At 42.3% G+C, this 19,175-nt stretch overlaps 1 protein-coding gene across 1 annotated transcript in view; it reads right to left on the bottom strand.

Annotated features, from left to right (window-relative positions):
* EDEM1 (ER degradation enhancing alpha-mannosidase like protein 1) overlaps positions 1 to 19,175 on the bottom strand; it is a 1,151,518-nt gene that overhangs the window by 417,367 nt on the left and 714,976 nt on the right. The gene's annotated exons all lie outside the window — the stretch shown is intronic.

The following is a 19,175-nucleotide window of genomic DNA, read 5'->3' as shown; positions in this document are numbered from 1 at the left end:
GCAGGGACTGGAAGGCTCTGAATAAATTCTTGGAAAAGGCTTCCCATCTAGGTGCTGGTTCTGCAACCCTGTGATTTTCTTTTTGTTTCCACTTAAGAGGAATAGTAGTAGTAGCTGTAGTAGTGTGTTTTGTAGCTGACACCATGGTGGATGGTAAAGAGTCAATAGGCCCCTCCGATGCCACAAGCCGTGGTTCCTCCTCGCCATCCGGGCCTGATGGCTGATCAACCTTGGCAGACATACTCTGTTTCTGCTGAACTGGCTGCTACCACGGTTCCCAGTTCCAGATGTGAAACTGATGTCTGATGGGACCCTGAGCTAACATCTGCCTCGAGAGTTTCACCGGACTCTTGAGGTACAGCATGGGCGTTGGACCTAACTTTTTTGGCCTTCTTTCGAGGTGGCTCCTCAGAGGTACCTACCCCACCCTCCATACCTAATGCCAAACGTCAGAACCTTTGGTTTTCTAAGTATAACTTTCAAGCGGCCAGGCAGCTATGCAAAGTTTTAGGTACGAAGGACTGGCAGATGTCACAAGACTTATAATTGTGGCATTCCCCTAAACAAAACAAACACTGATCATGCATGTCCTTATGTGGAATTCGTCTTCCACAAGCACACTTTCCCTTCCTAGCTGACATGTACATCTGGAAAGCAAGAAGGAATATAGTCAAAAAACCCAAAAGGGTACTTATCTCTAGTGGACAGTCAAAGTCAGACGAGCAAACAGATTCTCGGAGCTGGCGATCAGAGGTCCGTAGATCACTGCGGCAGAAAAGTTCTAGGTTGGATACGTACAGATGTCAGTTTATGGCTCCGACATGTAACGTTGCACGTTTCCCTTATCCTAAGACTTTGGTATACTGGTCGGATGTCCAGTGCTGCAGGCAGCTACCTCCCTACTGTTATGGATACTGCAACATGAGAACAGAAGGACATCACCCTTTTCTTTGTACACGACAGATGCAGTCAGACAGCAATTTTGATAAAGCTATCTCAAAGACTCCTTGTCCCAGTTTGGCTTTGGAAAAATAAAAAAAAAAGCTGATCAAACTTCCTAATAGGTTTGGTATGGTGAAGACAGAAATGGAGCTGATAATGCACATCCAAGCAAGTTAAGCATCCACTCCATTTTGTTGAAAAAGTTAGGGAAGAAAACCAGAAGATGGATTGGTTTAGTAAAGTTTCAGTTGCCATTTTCAAAACAAAGAATGGGGTTGTCCATAAAGATATTCTGTCCTTGTGAAAAATAAGACAAGGAGGTTTGCAAAATAAGATTTATAGTTCAGATACGAGTTGAAGCGAGTGGCACTAGAATTAATATTTTCCATGTAAAGCTTGCTATCTCTGCCTTGGGCTGCAGGTTCAAAGGGTTGACTGATTAAGGCCTTAAGCAAAATGTTCATGTCCCAAGGAGGAGTGGGACCCCTAAGGTGCAGTCTTAGAAATAAAGCACCCCTTAAGAACGCCTTGGACAATCTAAGGGAGGCTACAGATTCATGCTTTTTCCCCTATACGAAAATTAGAAATCACATCTAGTTAGACCTTAATAGTAGAACAGTTAGCTCCATCATAAAAAATGGAAGCTAGGAAATCCAAAACAGCAGGAAGAGGAATCAGAAGGGGTCCAGATTCCACTGAAAGGCCCAGAGAGAAAATCTTTCCAAATGGTTTTGTAGATTTACCTGGCAGATGGTCTTGAAGAAGAAGAAAGAATGTGAATAACTGAATAATATAGCCTGGACTGAGTAGCCATCACTGGAATTGGAGAAACCAAGTGGTTAGTTTGAGGGCCTGAATTTCTGGGTGAGACATTCTGAGAGGTGAGAGAGAAGACCTGGACCAGGTCCAGCACACAAGCAGGATGTGTCAAGTGAGGCCATAGGAAGGAAAATTACACCAATCAAGTCCAGAAAGGGGCAATGAGGATGACGGTGATCTTCCTGTCTGATGCTTCCTCCAGGAATTTGAGGATGTGCAAAATAGGAAGAAAGACATACAGGAGTCCTTGGGGGGGGGGGGGGCAAATGTGGGTCAGAGCACCTCTTAGTGTCTCTCTCTTTATGAATGCCATGCATTTGGTGAACAGCCTGCGGGCTGTGGTAAGTCCAAAGGGCAGTACTCTGAATTGGTAGTGACTGGCTCCCAGCCGAAAGTGCAGGTGTCACCTGGAGCATCTGTCTATCCACATCCAATCATCCTTTTGCAGAAGAGGCAGGATGGTCTGAACTGCAACCATTCAGAACTTTGATTTTTTTTTTTTTTACATACAAAGTGCCCAGATCCATAATTGGTCTCAGGTACCTTGTTTTTGTTGGTACTAAAAAGAAGTGGGAGTATGTTCTGAATCCTATCTGTTTGGGTTTGACCTCTTGAATGACCCTTTTCTGTAGCAGCTTTTGAATCTCTTAAGCTGCAATTTCCATCTGACTTTGGACAGGAGGTGGAAGGGAAAAGGATATGTAGTAACCTCTGGATATGACTCTTACCACCCAAGTATTTCTTCTGACATTTGTCCAGGTATTCAGGTGCAAGAGAAATGATCCCCAAATGCCTCCAGAGATGTAGGGTCAGGCAATGCTTCATGAGCACTGATAGGGGCAATCAGAGGAGGAGTCTCTGAAGCCTGGTTTTGAGCATCCCTTCTGCCTCTGGGGCTTCTGCCACTGAAACCTCTTCTTCTGCCTCTGGATGAAGAATCTTTGTGCGAGTCCTGAAAAGGTACCTGAGATTTCTGAAACCACATTTTCTTACCACCTCTCTAGATCCTATAGAATGAACTTTGAGGGGTAGAAAATTTGACTTCAATGGCTGACAGGGTCTTTCCCTCCTGCTCGCTGCAGGGGAATGCGTCTCACTGATGGCCTGAACAAGCAGGAGCCATCAAAGGGGGAAATTAACAAAAGACACCCTGAAGGGTTCCTCAAAGTCACATAACCATTATGTCATTATGACATGCCTGGATGAGGCTAAGCCTGAACTAGCTGCTTGTGAGGTACCCTCCACTGTATGGGAGATCAGCCTCATCGATGAATTGGAGATAGACAAAAGAGTAGTCAATGGAGGAGAAACCTACTTTAGATCCTCTGTTGACATGGTCTGAGAGAGAGTGTTTGAAAGCTCCTTGATCAAATCTCTCTGTAAGTGAGTAAAATGTGCCAGGTAATTTAATGACCTCAGTGCAAAAGTGGCTGAGGTGTAAATGCGCTTTGCAAACCTGTCCATCGCTCTGGACTCCTTCTTTGGTAGATGGACAGAAGAGCTTTGTTCAGCTAGCTCCTCCTTAGTGGCAGCCGCTACTGCCATGACATCAACTGAGATTCCCTTGTTCCAGTGAGGTCTACATGAAGGGGGACTTAAACCTTATCTGGGCACTTGGGGATGGGCTTGACAGTGCCCGGTTACATCCAAGCCTGCCAGGAAACCAGGTCAATTAGTTCATCTGCCAGGGAGTCGCTCAAAACATAGATCAGCCAGTCCTAAAAGTCTGTAGGAACACCAGTTCCTCAGGAGGAGGAGTTGGGGAGGACCGGCCATCTTTCTGCTCGAGAATTTCCAGGATGTCCTTGAAGAAGACATCATCAGGTGGAAATTGGGGGGATCCTTTCCCCTCATCAGAACTGGTGCCCTCTGCGAGAGACTCCATAGGCGAATCTATATGCCTACTCTCTTACACATTCTCTTCCAAGGTACCTCTTCCGCAGGGTGCTCTGGACAGATGTTGGAAGAAAGCAGGAATCCCTCTGGGGAACATGTGTAGAGGCTTCCCTTAGTTGGCTGACCCTGAGGAGCAGAAATGATGGGCTCAGAGCTCAGACCCAATGTGAGTTGAGGGATAGGATCCAATACTAGAGAGGCTAGAAATATCTGCAGAGAGAAAGCCCTTTCTACTACCTGGAAGGCTGATGGACCCAGAGAAACCTTTACCCCCCCCCCTTGGCGCCAAAGCAGCTGAAGAAAAGAGGTCAGGGCCAACCCTGGATCCGAGCTGTCCGGAGAGAATCAGACACGAATGCCCAGGGCTGAGGCACGAAGGGAAGGATCCAAGAAAGTGGGAACTTAACCCAATCCCTTGGACCCAGCACCAACTTCTCAGATCAAAGACCCTCTCTGATCTGAAGGCATCAGAGCAGGACTGGTCAGAGATACTGTCAGAGTTGAGGGAGGGTACTTTCTCAGATCCAACACCAAACCCTCCCAGGGATCTCGGATCCTGGGACTCCAAAGACGCAGGTCAGATCAGAGAAGGAGACCGTTTTGGTTGGGCAGGTATGCTCATGGATCCAGTAGGGGACAGAGCTGGTCAGACCCCCATCTGAATCTGAGCCATAAAGAATCTCCACATCATCCTGTCCATGTCTGATTCTGTCAAACTCCTACAAGACCTAGACGAAGTTGTGAATTCTAACCTAGAGTACTTTGCTGGCATTTGAAGCAACTGGGGAGGCAGAGCTGAAGACACTGGCTTCCATACAAATTCTGGTGTATTGCCTCTACTCATTAAATCCAAAGGTCTGGGATCTCAGAAAGAGGTGGAAGAACTGGTAGTAGGGGGTCAAGCCAGTCAGATCAGAAGGCTTTGAGGATCTGAGGGCAGCCCAACAGGCCTCAAATCAGAGACTTTTAGCAACTTTTCAGCTGGCTCTGAGGATGTTTTTGGAGATCTGGGATGGTGTCTTTTCCTCAGCTCCAAAACCACTTGAGAATGTTTTGAGGGGGTTTCAGCACCAGCAAGAAGTAATCCTTTCAGGATAAGCTTGTTTCTATGATCCGAGAGGGCCCTTGGATTAAAATTTATGCAAACGGCGCTTGGAGAATCCAGGTGGGCCACTCCTAAAGAGCATACGCAATTCTTAAAACCTGTAGGTTTCTCTAGCACAGGTTTCTCAGACATGATGGCAGCAGATATAGGCAGTAAACTATAAAGGAAAAGAAAAAGGGGTTTTCAAATAACACTAAGTTTAACCAGAAGTTTAAAAATTCAAGCTACAGAAGATTTCAACCGAAAAGTTAAACCAGATACAAGGAAACCAGCCTTTTTAGGCTGGAAATAGAAAACCGGTCAAGTACCATGAGTGGTTCAACAGAAGAGGCGCACAACAGTAATTAGAGAAAGGCCCTAATGCCTGCAAACAGCTGAGGAAGTAAAATAAGTTTAAAAGTAATTATATGCAAACAATTATAAGAAAATAGTACTAGAATTACCCAAAAAAACGATTAAAAAATGGTACTCCTACTCTCAAGACAGGATCTTTCCGTCTTGCAGCTATGGCAGCAAACAAGATCTGAGGAGTTGGGATGGAACAGAGCATTATGGGTAGAGGGAGGAGCTCGACATTTGGAAGCAAAGTCTTGTAAATGTGACACAGCTGGATCCTAGGATCGGATCCCAGACCCATTCATGAGGAGAATGAAAGGACAACATCAGATTGTTTGGTATTATGGGTTAGGAGAGGAGTTTAAAGTCTAAAGTGGCTGAAAACAGATCTGAAGTCAGATCCAAAGACCAATTTGATGAACAGATGGAAGAGACATTAGATCATTAAATATGCAACAGGAAAATTAGCAACTCTTGCAGACATGCCCCAGAAACAATCTGCTGTATATCAAACCAAAAGGCAGTAACAACGGGCAAAGCTAGTTTTATTTATTGCTTTCCCTGACCATACTAGTCTGATTAGACAGTTATATGACTTTGAAATAAAATTCCTATATAGTGAAAACTAAAGCTGTGTTATACATAATCACAACAAATACTGTTTGACAATGTTTGTCTGACAACTTGCAGACCTCATAAATGAAAAAGAGTATGTCAGCTTTTCTGATGTCTTCTGTTCTCTCCAAGTAACATCCAAGACATATGCAAATAAAATACAGATAAAAAGTCACTCATCTTTGATTTCGAAAGAGAACTGAAAGTAGATGAAATAAATTTAGATATTAAAAATGTAGCAGATCTCACAATAAACCAGCCATTAAGGCACACTGCATAAAGTGCATGCACATGAGGTCCTATGCTTCATAAATTCTTATTGCAGTGAAAAGTGATTTCCTTTAAACATATTCTGACACCACAAAAGCAACTGGTCCAAACAACTGCCAACATCAGTTTTTTCATCATAGGTTCATAGGTAGGTACTAGGCTATCTGCCCAAAGGCATTTATAAGCCTAGCCAGAATGTGTTGGCTTTCACCTCCCTTTTAAATTAGTTTCCTGGGCCTCTGTCTAGCAAGGCCACTGAAGTGTTCCCAGGGGTAAATTTACGATTTCCCATCCACTCGTCAAGGTTTCTCTTGAAGAGAGTCAGAGAGGGACTCTGCCTAACAAACTGGGATTCTATTCCAGAGCAAGGGAAGTCTCTGAGACAGGAATCTATCCCTCCAGCATGTCCTGTTTATTGTTGTACTGAAGTTTAGTTCACTGGAGCGTGTGACTAAGAGATTTGGTTTTCTTGAGGTGGAGCATGTCCATTAATTCCTGGTTGGACATGGCCTTATACTTCAGGCAGAGATCACCTCTAAGCAGCCGAGTAAAGCTGGAGTTTCTTTAGTCGAGCTGCATAGGGCATCTCTTTGAGGCCCATGATCCTCTTGGTGAGGTACTTCTGTGGTCTTTCCAGCTGTTGCAGGTGTCGAGTAAGGTACATTCCAAATGGAGTACTGTACTCTATTATGGGCCTAATGAGTAATGAGTAGAGGGGCACAATGACCTCTCGATCTAGAGGTGAACCCTTTCGTGATTAGGTGTGCTACATATAAGGAATTTCTATCCACTTTGGCAATGTGATTATCGAAGGAGAGGTTGCTATCTACCTGGGTCCCCAGGTCCCTAATTACATCTTCCGTACTTAGTGGATCATGAAATTCAAATCCCAGGCAAGGGACAATGCAGGTTTGTCAACATCTAAAAGTATTATTCCCTTCAGGAAAGTCTTAGTTGTGATCTTTTGGAACTGGAGGAGTCACAAGCAGATGATGCAGAAGGACAAACTTTACCATAGAAAAAAAGGAATGCAAGCCTTATAAATAAGGTTTATGCAATCCAACAACAACAATGGAATTAAAACTACTTTAGAGTGAAAGACTGACCAGCTGTCCAAAATAAATATATTTTTAAATTTACAAACATGACTTCTTTGTGCCAGATCCATCCATATAGAGGAGCAAAATCTAGAATATGAACACAAACGTCTATCATGGGGGAGGGGGCAGTACTGCACTATCCTGTGTGAATAACTGTTTGATATTTTGAGAAAACAAAAATAGCCAGCAGAACTGGTGGAATACAAAAAGTTTTTAATATAAAACACATAACTAGGTAGAGGGTAGTAAGCCCAACTGTCTCAAACCGGTTTCGGCTGTAATACCCTTCTTCAGTGAGTTTAACAAAAGCACATAAGGTCCATTCAAATAAGTGTATTTATATATAGTAACATAAAGGTAGTTCATTGGTAAATTAGAAGTGGTCATTAAGACCAGGTGGGAATAAAGCTCCTAATTTAATGATCCATTTACGTTCCTTGAAATTAAGTAAATCATGCCAACCTACGTCCCAATAATGCCTTGTTTAAACATGTCTGTAAACACAATTCTGCTTCTTTTTATTTTACTGTTATTGATTGCATTGTAGGTAAATGTAGGGATAAATCAGGTTGGCATGATTTACTTAATTTCAAGGAACGTAAATGGATCATTAAATTAGGGGCTTTATTCCCACCTGGTCTTAACGACCAATTCTAATTTACCAATGAACTGCCTTTATGTTACTATATATAAATACACTTATTTGAATGGACATTATGTGCTTTTGTTAAACTCACTGAAGAAGGCTATTACAGCCGAAACCAGTTTGAGACAGGTAGTTGGGCTTACTACCCTCTACCTAGTTATGTGCTTTATATTAAAAACTTTTTGTATTCCACCATTTCCGCTGGCTATTTTTGTTTTCTCCAGTACTCACTTCACAGCCGAGCAGTTGCCGTACGTGCACCACGTTGCTTCCTGATATTTTGAGACTCATTAGTTTGAGTCACGGAATACACTTATCAAATCCAACTCTGCTCTTCCCAGAATATTCCCTTTTCACCAAGGTATGATAATCTCAGAGTTGGGTGTGTGTGCATGTATATGTATGTATATATATAAGTTGGGGGAATGGCCCCCCAAAACAGCTGCAAAGGAGAACAGCAATGTTTCACAGTTGCTATACTCCTGCATTTTTGGACTTTTTTTTCTAAATTCCAGGGCCCACACTTATATGGGTCTCGAAATTACAATAGAAAGCCTCCTGTACTTCTCTACTACATCTTGGAGGAGGGGGTGACAACACTTGCAAGCAGCCCCAGGTCATGCTTTCAGTTCATAAAATTGTGAATAAGGTAGCCTTCACCTACAGGTGCACAGAAGTGTGTGCACATGCACGAGAAGGCATAGTAAACCTTTGAGACAGGTCACACATTCCCCATCCAAGTGGAGTTAGAGCCTTAAAACAGAAAATACCCCCACAGCTGCTTGTGTAACAGCCATTCTATGGACTGCATTTGTCACTGAGATGAGGAATGAGTAGACAGAGACGGCTGTTCAATAACAGGCATAAGGGCTTAAAAAAATCATACAAAAAAAATTACTTTGTTGATGATTGTCTTCTGGCTTCCTCATGGTAAGAGTCACTTCTGAAAACAAAGACAGAATGCACAATGCATACAGGCTGACAGTCTTTTCATATTTTGCAAATAGGGAAGCATACAGTTGGGTAACATGTTATAGGTATGAGAAGTGTTAACCACGTTTCTCAGTCACCTGGGTGAGGTGAGGAGCAGGTTTATTGTGTTTCTTTTAACCTTTAGATCAAAGAAAAGGAAAATAAATCATATATCAGATCCTGCTGCCCATGAGATGAAAATATGCTTACCTTCCAGTCTTCAGTTTGCTAGAAAAGGGAGCAAAAGATACAAGTTTGTGCACTGTCCTTTGCCGTGAACAGATTTGCCATTAGGTCAAGTCAGACAGTTAACAGGCTGCTTGTGGTATCGCGGCTTCTATACACACACACTACATATGCAGGAGTTATCCCTTTCTTATTTAAATACCACATATGAAGCTTCCAGAGTTTTATCAGCAAGAACTGAACGCAAATGGTGTTACAATGCCTTCAGACCTACTGTCGCAGTTTAACCAGACTGAAGTGCAGACTGTGGCTTTCTAGAAACAACACTTCCTGCACCTTAGTGAGATGAAAGAATAACTTTTCTTACATAAGAAGCACCTGTTACTGGTTTCTGGCATTTGTACCTTTGGTGGGATAGGAGGGGTGAAGATCATTCCCACAGACAGATTTTGAGGCTTTGCCCACCATGCAAATTCCTGAAAGGGATATTAGGGCAGGAACAGGTTATTGCCAAGGGTCTGTTGTACACTTTTAATGATCACTGAGCATACAAATGAACAGCAGCACTGAGCCCAAGTCATGAGGTATTGTCTCATGGATGAAGCTAGAAGGTTTGCTATATGGTTCATAAGAACTGAAAAAGTCTATGACTTTTTTCCCAAAAATAAATAAAATGCTGTTGTAGCAGTGTGCACTCCCTTCTTGTGTAGCAGCAAGAAGTATTTTAAAGCTTTTATAACTTCCTTAGTGTCACACGCTACGAAACTATTTATACAATGCTTCTGGCCATTTATAAGCCAAAAGCCTTCACTTCCGACATGTGTACAAATATTATACCTGTGGCAGAGAGTAATGGTGGAGAAGAAAAGGAACATCTTTGTGTTTTTGTGTATCACTATTGCAGTATTCTTCACCTTAGGGGGGATCTACTGCCAAGGACAGACCAACATCCAGACTGTATACCAAAGGCTTTAGATCTTGTATGCACTGTACGTCACACGCATGCTCAACATACAGGACCCAAGGCATAGAGGTGACATATGGATGCAGTTACCCAGAACTTCTTTGCTGCCAGTCCACACCTGTTGGTCTGAACACTCTTTGCTGTGTTGAAGACAGCTGTCAGAGAAGTGCCCTGTTAAGGTCTTTTTTTCTTTTTACTGTTGGTCTTGTTTTTCTTTGGCTACCTGGAGTTCATGTCATCCAAGAAGAGAAAATGTTAGTGTGGAAGAAGATTCCCCATAAGGATCGTCACAAAAAGTGCATTTTTTGTTTGTGTGCTTCCTTCCCACGACCATACCTCCTATAGTATTTGTAAGGTGTTTGTGCCTAAGACTCTTAGAAGCCAGTTATCTTCCCTAGCCATCCATCTCGAGAACCAGAGGCTTAAACAGTTAGCCCAGAGAAGCATGACAAAATCAATTAACCCCAAGGTACTTCCGTTAAGCAAGAAGTAATCCAAGAAATCTTGTCCAGATTCTTTGGCTGTGCAGCCTCCAACAGACATCTCTCTAGAAGCTGGTGATAGCTCTGTAGGCTGTCAGGTGTCAACTTCAGATTCCTCTGTCACAACACTGTTGGAGGCTGGTGTGGATCCTTCCTTTTACATGTCCTCTGAGGCTCTGCAGGCATCTTCACCAGATATTAAGGGGGAACTGAGGTTGATTATCTTGGAGAGCATCAATTCCAGTCAGGGAAGAGGTTTCGGGTACTCTTAGTGAATCTCATCAGGGTTTGGGACCTCTGGTGTTTGTTAAGGCTGACATTCCTACCAAGAAAAAACAGAAGAACAACATTCTTCTGCATGTCCTAAGGACCCTCAAAGGAAATGGCAGAAGTTCAGCCAGACCATGTTAAATGCCTTGATGGCTCTGAAACCTTTCCAAGGGGTTTCTGTGCATACTCCATCTTGGACTTCAACTCCTTCCAAAAGACCTAAGGAATCCAATTCCTCAAATGAGGATTCAGAGTCTGATGAAGGGTCCTTGACTTACTTTTCCCAGAAATCTTCTCCTTTGGCTTATGGCTCTATTGAAGTTGAGTCCATTAGCCGCGAGTCTCCTTTGCCAGAGTTGTCTTTTGGGAACAGTAGCCTGAACGATGGATGATCTTGATGATTGTCAATTCCTATTTAAGTCTCCTTCTGCTGATCCTGCTGTGGTGTTGGTCTCCTCTGACAAGCCTTCTAAGCTTTTACCTTCAGATAAGGATAGTAGGACAATGGAGAGGACTGGAAAGTGGATCGATACTGCTTCCATTTTGACTGTTGGGGCCATCATTTACCAGATCCACATGACTAGATATGCTCTGGCCTTGACTGCCCAGGCTTGTCAGGTTCTTGCTGAATTCCCTGATTCTGAAGGAAAGTCTTCTGCTCTATTTTGGGTTCTAGCTCTCAGGTGGCTCGCCACTCTATCAAGTGCAGCAATGATGCTGCTAATGCCTCTTCCAGAGCTGCTGCCTTCAGGTCTGTCATGAGGCATTACTCTTGTCTTCGTCTGCAATCATTATCTAAAGACATTAAGTCCAAGTTGCTGGATGGTCCTTTGGATAATAATAATCTCTTTGCGACTGACTGCTGCTAATGATATGTTTAAGTCTCTTCAAGAAAAAGGTAAAGCTCTGCAGGACCTTAAACATATTTCTTCTGTCACATATCCCTATGTTCCAGAGGAACTATACTACTAAGTCTGCTTTTGTTTGCAGTCAGCTTGTCAGATCACTAAAGGCAGGAATGGTGGTAGGTGAGCTCCTCCTGCTAAGCCTTCTCATGCTCCTTATGGCCCAGAAGCCTCCTTTATATGATAAGCCTGCTTCTCTGGCATTTTGCCCCTAGCCCTCGGCCAGGTTCCCTTGTCACTTCGGCTCTCCCTCTTTTGAGTCCTCCAAACTTGGCAACTCATCAGCTCAGATTATTGGTTTCTGTCCATCATCCATCAGGGTTACTTCATGGTGCGAAAGTCTCTCCTTCCTTTTTTAGTGAATCTTCAACCTCCTTGAGAGCAGCTTCCTCATTCCTCAGAGGTTACTGGGTCCCTGGCGGATCAGGGAACTATTCAGCCTAATCCTCCTTCCCAAATGATAAAGGATTTTACTCTAAAATGTTCCTGGTTCCTCAAAAGGAGGGCACTTGGGGTTCTATTCTGGATCTCGCCTTGCTCAACACCTTTCTCAAGGTTTCTTCTTTTCGGATGCTTTCTTTTCAAACCCAGTTTCCTCTGTTACTACTCCAGGCTTTTCTGGTGTCCTTGGATCTGAAGAATGCTTACCTTCATATTCCTATTCACCCTCTTTTCAGGAAGTTTTTGCATTTTTCCATTTCTTCCTCTGATTTTCAGTTCTCTGCTTTCCCCTTTCTACTGCCCCAATGGTATTTGCAAAATGCTTGGCTGTGATCGCCTTTTGCAGGCTCCAAGGCATTCAGATTTTTCCTTATTGAGATGGCCTGTTGATTCAGGCACCTTCTCCCATTTGACTGTTATTTAGCATCGCTCTCCTTCAAAGTCTGGGTTCACTATCAACTTCTAAAAGTCTCCCTCTCAGGATCGTATGAATCTGGGCTGCAGGATTCAAACAGTGCCAATGCCGGCCTCTCTTCTTGTTTTGAATGACAGCTTTCTTTCAGTCTCTTCTTCCTCTGCCTGCATTCCAGACAGAGAGTTTCTTCAGGCCCTAGGAGTCATGGCCTCTTCTATTCCAATGCTTCCTCTAGCCAGATTGTATATGTGGAAGCTTCAATGGTACCTGAAAATCAGTTTGGCTTCAGCACTGCTACATTCTGGATTTCAGAGTGTCTCTCTGTCCTTGTCTCAAGTGGGAATATGAGTTCAGCAACTTACCCTCAATACGTCTGCTTTTTCAGCCCCTGGTACCTTCTCAAGAAATGTTCACCAATGCCTCAAACAATGATTGGGGGGGGGGGGCTTCCTGCGGTCATCTGAAAGTTTAAGGTCTCTGCACACCCACCCCCATTAGAAGTCAACTGATACTGACATCAAAGAAATTAGACCTCCAATTTTGGCCCTTCATGCTTTTCACCCCATGCTCTTTCCAGGCCTCCTGAAGGTTTACACAGACAACACCAAGTGATCTGGTATGTCAACAAGCAGGGAGGCACAAAGTGTTACCTTACCCTCTTTGCAAGTTGGCTCTTCAGGCCTGGGATATGGCTATCAGTTATCAGCTAACACTTCAGGCAGTGTGCATTTATTCAGAGCATAGTCTAGTGGTTCACTCTCTGAGCAAGTCCAAAACACAGGCTCACAAATGGATGCTTCATAGAAATGTTTGTGAACACAGTCCATCAGTGAGGTATTCCTCAGGTAAATCTTTTTGCCTCCCCTCTGAACAGGCAGCTCCCTCTTTTCTGTTCCAGAGTGTCAAACCATCTGGCATGGGAAATGAACACCCTTTCTTTTCCTTGGAAGTGGTTGTTTCTCTGTGCCTTCCCTGCCCTTCCAGTACTTTCAAGAGTCCTGCAGAAGATTCAGCTGGACTCCCTAAAATTCTTGCTAGTGACTCCCTTTTGGCCAAGAGAGCACTAGTTCCCCTTATTAATGTATCTAACCAGAGACAATCACTACAAGTTACCTCACTGGTTGGACCTCCTCACACAGCACAAGAGGTTACTCATCCATCCTCACTTGTCCACTCTTCAAATAATACCATGGGTGATAGAGTTTTGATCCATTTTAGGCACCTCTCTTCTGAGGATATGCTCAGAGGTTTACAGGAGGCAAGAAAACATCCAACCAGAAAGTCTTATTAATCCAAATGGAAAATATTTTCTGTCTGTTGCCATGCTCATAGCCAGGACCCTTTTTCTGTGGGGGGTCCCTCTGGTTCTCTCCTATTTGTGTGAGTTGCTCCAGTCTGGCTTGGCCTATTCTGTAAAGGCCCATTCATCAACTATTTCTGCCTGTCTTTGAATCCTCCTCTGGCTTCTCATTTTGAGGTCAAACAATTTCTTAAAGGCTTCCAATATCTTAGGCCCCCAAGGAAACCTACTCCTCCCCTTGGAAACTTAATTTTTGTTCAGAAAAACTGATTTAGGCTCCTTTTGAGTCTGTAGTTTTAGCTTCTTTCCAACACTGTACCTGGAAGACCGTCTTGTTGTTTGCTCTTACTTCTGCTCTAAGGGTTTCTGAGCTTCAGGTCCTTATGGCCATGATCATCCCTCCTTTTTTTATTTTTTCACAGTGATAAGGATGTCTCTTAGTACTGTTCCTTTTATGCCAAAGTTTAAGGAGTTGTCTTTAAATCAGGCAATACAACTTCCTTCCTTTTTTCCATCTCCACAGTCTGCTAGTGAGAGGGTTTTGCATACCTTGGATTTGCGCACACAGTTCAGGTATTATTTGGATAAAACTAAGACCATTCAGAAGTCTGACCAGCTTTTTGTTTCTTTTCATCCCAGGACATTGGGTTTGGCTGTTTCTAAGCAAACCATCTCCTTTGGCTATCGAAAGCTATTTCCTTTTGCTATTCTTTTCATTGTAAGTGTCAGAGCTAATTTCCACTAGGGCTGTTGCCTCTTCTGGTGCCTTCAAGGGTTTGGACATCAATTCTAGCCTTGAAGTTGCTACTTAGTCTTCAGTGCATATCTTTACTAAGCATTATAAATTGGATACAGTTTTTAGGGATAAGCCAGGTTTTGCTAGGTCCATCCTGCATGGGTTCGTTGAGGGATTTTCCCAGCCTTTCACCTCTCACCCCTTTTCTTGAGATTTTGTATTCTCCTTAAGGTGAAGAATACTGCAACAGTGATATAGAAGGGTTTACTATCAAAATCCCAAACGCAGATTTTCTGTAGATGGGATATCGGACGGCAGCTAGACTGCCGTGTTGCCGACCATTACATGCTTGATACTTCGTATCAGCAAATGCCACTGTGCATTCGCTGATATGAATGCAATCTAATGAGTATAGATCATGGTACAGCGCAGACTGGGACATTCATCCCTTTTCTCACTGTAGTGCAATCTCAGAGTTGGAATATATAATTAGCAGGGGGGGGTGGGGGTGCAGGTGGGCTTGTGTTGTGAAGTGTAGGAGTTACACTTACCTGAGCGCTCCTATATGGGCATCACTTTCGATATTCAGTGAAACTGTCAAATCTGCTGAATTTGTTCAACAGATTCAACATTTCACCTAAGTGATATTTTGGATTCGGCATTACTGTATGAGGTTCCGAACAGATTTTTTTTTTTTTTTTAATTTTGAGATTTTGATAGCAAACCTATAGAAGGGCATAGTGTATTTGTGTAAAATCTTATTATAACAGTAGATGTCCTTCTCTTCACTGTTGCAGTATTCAGTCCATCCATCCATCCCCCTTTTTATTCTGGGTTTTGATTTGGTTACCTTCCTGGATGAGGATGCATTTTCTCCTTCTAGATGTGCATAGCCTCTTTTGTCCTGTGGAGACTGTTCTCTGCTGGGGCAATTCAGTTCTGGGTAACTATTGTCCATACATCATCTTTATGCCTTATACCCTATATGGGGAAAATATGTATGATGTACAGCGCTTACAAGATCTAAAGGCTTTGGTATACTAACCAGACAATGGACAATCCTTGGCAGGAGATCCCCAAGGTGAAGAATACTGCAACAATGAAGAGAAGGACATCTGTTATGGTAAGATTTTACAGAACTGTGCTTTTTTCTTTAGGAAGATAACTACCTGTTCACACAGACCCTTACTAAACTTTCCTTATTGTATACTGATTTTTTTAAAGGAACTGGAAATGCATTTTTGCAACATAGGATCACTGTTAAGCACACTCCAGTTCTGTAGAAGACATTACTTAATGTGGTTAAGGCCTACATGAAACACAAAGTACAGTTTTGTACCTACCATAAATGTAGATGTTCAAGTGCTCATACAGCTGCAGTCATAACAGATGGGTTATCCTGCCGTCAGGCGGGTCCTCGGTCGGCCGAATTCCAAATTCTAGGTCCGGCGTCGGTTGTCGTTGCTTCTTCCCTGACGTCAGTGCGACAGGGGTATAAAAGAGGCAGGCAACGCCATTTTCTTCAGTTTTTCTTGCCCCAGATGTCAGGTGCCCCCAGAAGGAAGACAAACATAATGTTATGCAAAGATGCAATGTTGATAAATCAAAAACAGTAGTTGCAAGCAAATACACCATAAAAAGAATACCCCAAAAAGGTTATATGAAAAGTGTTTGTCATAAGGCCTGTCCTAAGAGGGGATGGAGTGTGAGGAACCTGGACTGCAGCTGTATGAGCACTCGAACATCTACATTTATGGTAGGTACAAAACTGTACTATGTTCATCGTGCATACAGCTGCAGTCATAACAGATGGGTAGAATCCCAAAGCTAAGTAAGGGTGGTAGGCACTAAGTGGAACTAGGAGGGGCTAGGATGCCCTGCAGGACTGCTGTGGCAAAGCCCGCTCTAGATTTTGAGTATAGAGGGAGGTGATAGTGCTTGGAGAAAGTGTGCACTGAACTCCAGGTGGCTGTTTCCAAAATGTCCTTGGCAGGGACCCCCCTGAGGAAGGCTGCAGAGGTAGCTGTAGCTCTGGTGGAGTGGGATCTGATGCATGCAGGCACAGCTTTTCCATGGAATGAGTAACAAAAACGTATGCAGTGGGCTATCCATTTTGAAATTGTCTGTTTGGAAATAGCCTTTCCCTGAGCACCTACAGCATAGGACACAAAGAGTTGCTCAGATTTCCTGAATGGCTTTGTTCTGTCCAAGTAGTAACGAAGTTGTCTGTGAATGTCCAAGGAATGTAGTAGTCTTTCCCCTTTGTTGTGTGGATTAGAATAAAAGGTAGGTAAGTGGATAGTCTGATTCAAAGCTACACTGCATACTACCATCTGGGTGGTTGTATCCAAGCTGGCACCCAGGAAAATTATTTGTTGAGAGGGTATTAGTTTTGATTTCTGTTTGTTGACTGTGTATTCCAGGAAGTTCAACAGTTTTATTACAAACGCCAGGTGCTGCAGTAGTAAGTCCTTGTTGTCCACTTGGATCAGGCAGTCGTCCAGATATGGGTAGATTTGAATCCCTTGTAGTCTGCTGAAGGCGATTACTGATGCCAGGCATTTCGTAAACACTCTGGGTGCAGTAGATAAGCCAAAGGGCAATGCAGAGAATTGGTAATGGGTTGAACCTGCAAGAAATCTGAGGTATCTTCTGCAATCTTGTCTGATAGGGACATGCAGGTATGCCTCCTTGAGGTCCAATGTTACCAGCCAAGACTCCTTGCCCAGCATGGGAAGAAGCTGCTGTAATGTGAGCATCTTGAATTTTGGCACCTCTAGATATGTGTTTAGGATGGATAGGTCTGAGATAGGTCTCCAATCTTTGTCTTTCCTCGGTACCAGGAATAGTCTGGAATAAAACCCTTGACCTTGTTCTTTTGCAGGTACCTCTTGAATTGCTTTCATGTCCATGAGAGTTGAAACTTTTTTTTGTGCCTCTGCCCTTTGATTTTGTGGCAGGTTTGGCATGCCTCTCATTTTTGGAAGGGTGCGAAAGTGGAACCTGTAGCCTCTGTCTATAATGTCCAGAATCCATTTGTCTTTTGTAACAATATGCCAATTTTTTTTTTTTTTTTTTTGAGAATAATGTCAGTTTTCCACCCAAAGGTGCTGCCATTAAAGCTTTGCTTGGCAGGTGTAGGGGGAAGTCATTGTGTCTGTTTTCTAAAAGACTGTGATCGAGGGGGCGTGGCCAAGGATGAACACAGGATAGCAGCAGATTTCTTCAGCTCCACCAATTTCATTACACTGACAGGAATTAATTACTTAAAAAATTAATTTTTGAAGTAATTTTCTTTCTAAATATGTTTGTTTTATATAGTTCTTGAACTATATCTAAAAAAGAAAGGAAATCTTAACAAAATTCCTGTCAGAAATCACTTTGGAAATTTTCCTGTCAGTTTATCAGTCTGAAATGAGTTCCAGTAAGACAAATTCTCAAGACTCCAGCATCAAGAAATAACTTCAGTCTCTGATAATTATAATCCAGCAACTTACTGCTAAGATGGATAAAATGGATACTAAAATAGACACCTTCATAGAAAAACTACAAAACAAATAGACTTGTTACATATAGACCTGCAACAACAGAAGATCCAGATGACAGGCATAGAAGAAGCTGTGAATGACATGGAAAATAGAATACAAGAAGAGGAAATCAACATTGAGTTTCTGCTGAAACAAAATACACATTTACAAACAAAGCTGGATGACCTGGAAAATAGATCTAGGCGCAATAACATTAGGATTTTTGGACTGCCAGAAAATATTGAAGGTAACAATATTACTTCTTTTTTAACAACATGGCTCCCTAAAACTTTAGACTTACCAGAAGCATTCTCTTTTGGTATCGAAAGAGCACATAGATCTATAGCTAATACTAACTCTAACAAAAACTCTCCTAGATCAGTTATAATTAGATTTTTATCATCTTTTGATAAAGAGATGGTTCTTAAATCTGCTTGGGCTAAAGCTCCTGTTAAGATTAATGAGACAACTGTGCGTTTTGACAATGACTATTCTTCCATGGTAATAGCTAAAAGAAAAGTTTTTCTGCCACTAATAAGGGAGCTTAAAAAAGCACAGTTTAAAACATACCTTCTCTTTCCTGCCAAGCTTAAAATCTTCCTTCCTGATGGTCCTAAAATTTTCGATGACTTAGACTCTGCTTTACTGTTTATCAAAAAAATAAGATTTTGGATAAAATAGAAGAAATGGAATGGGCTAGTCCTTCATTAAAGAGACTGGCAACTGAAACTTCGTGGAAGACTTCAGAGAAGAAGAAGAGACTAAAAAACAAATGATTTGTTCTAGGTTTTTTTTTTCTCTCATCATTTTATTTCATTATTAATCTTTTTAAATATAGTTCCTGCATTTCCAAGAAGCAACAAATATTTTGCAAAGATTTAATCAAAGTTATTCTCTGTGTGCAAAGAAATGTTTTGTTTCATAACTAGTCAAAATATCTGGAGATTTAATGGCAAGTTGTGATTCAACTTGTTTCTCTTTCTGAAAAGGAGAAGTAAGGTTAGTAATTTGATACATTTTTTTCTTTATCTTTCTATTTTTTCTTCTCCTTTTCTTCTTTTCTTTGTTTAAACAATGACATTCTATTTAGATTATGTAGTGGGTGAAGGGTGGGGGAAGGCACGGAGAGAAGAGTAATGAAAATATGATTAAAAGAATAATAACATATTTATTCCTTGTAAAAAGTTTATATGTTCTTCAAATGCTATTCCTAATTATACTTTCTTGATTACACTGCTTATGCTTGTT

The sequence above is a fragment of the Protopterus annectens genome, chromosome 7.part0 (genome assembly GCF_019279795.1).
Source record: "Protopterus annectens isolate FY-2018-M chromosome 7.part0, PAN1.0, whole genome shotgun sequence".
Lineage (NCBI taxonomy): Eukaryota > Metazoa > Chordata > Ceratodontiformes > Protopteridae > Protopterus > Protopterus annectens.
Note: the sequence above shows the minus strand (reverse complement) of the source record. Positions and strands in the feature narration are given on the sequence as shown.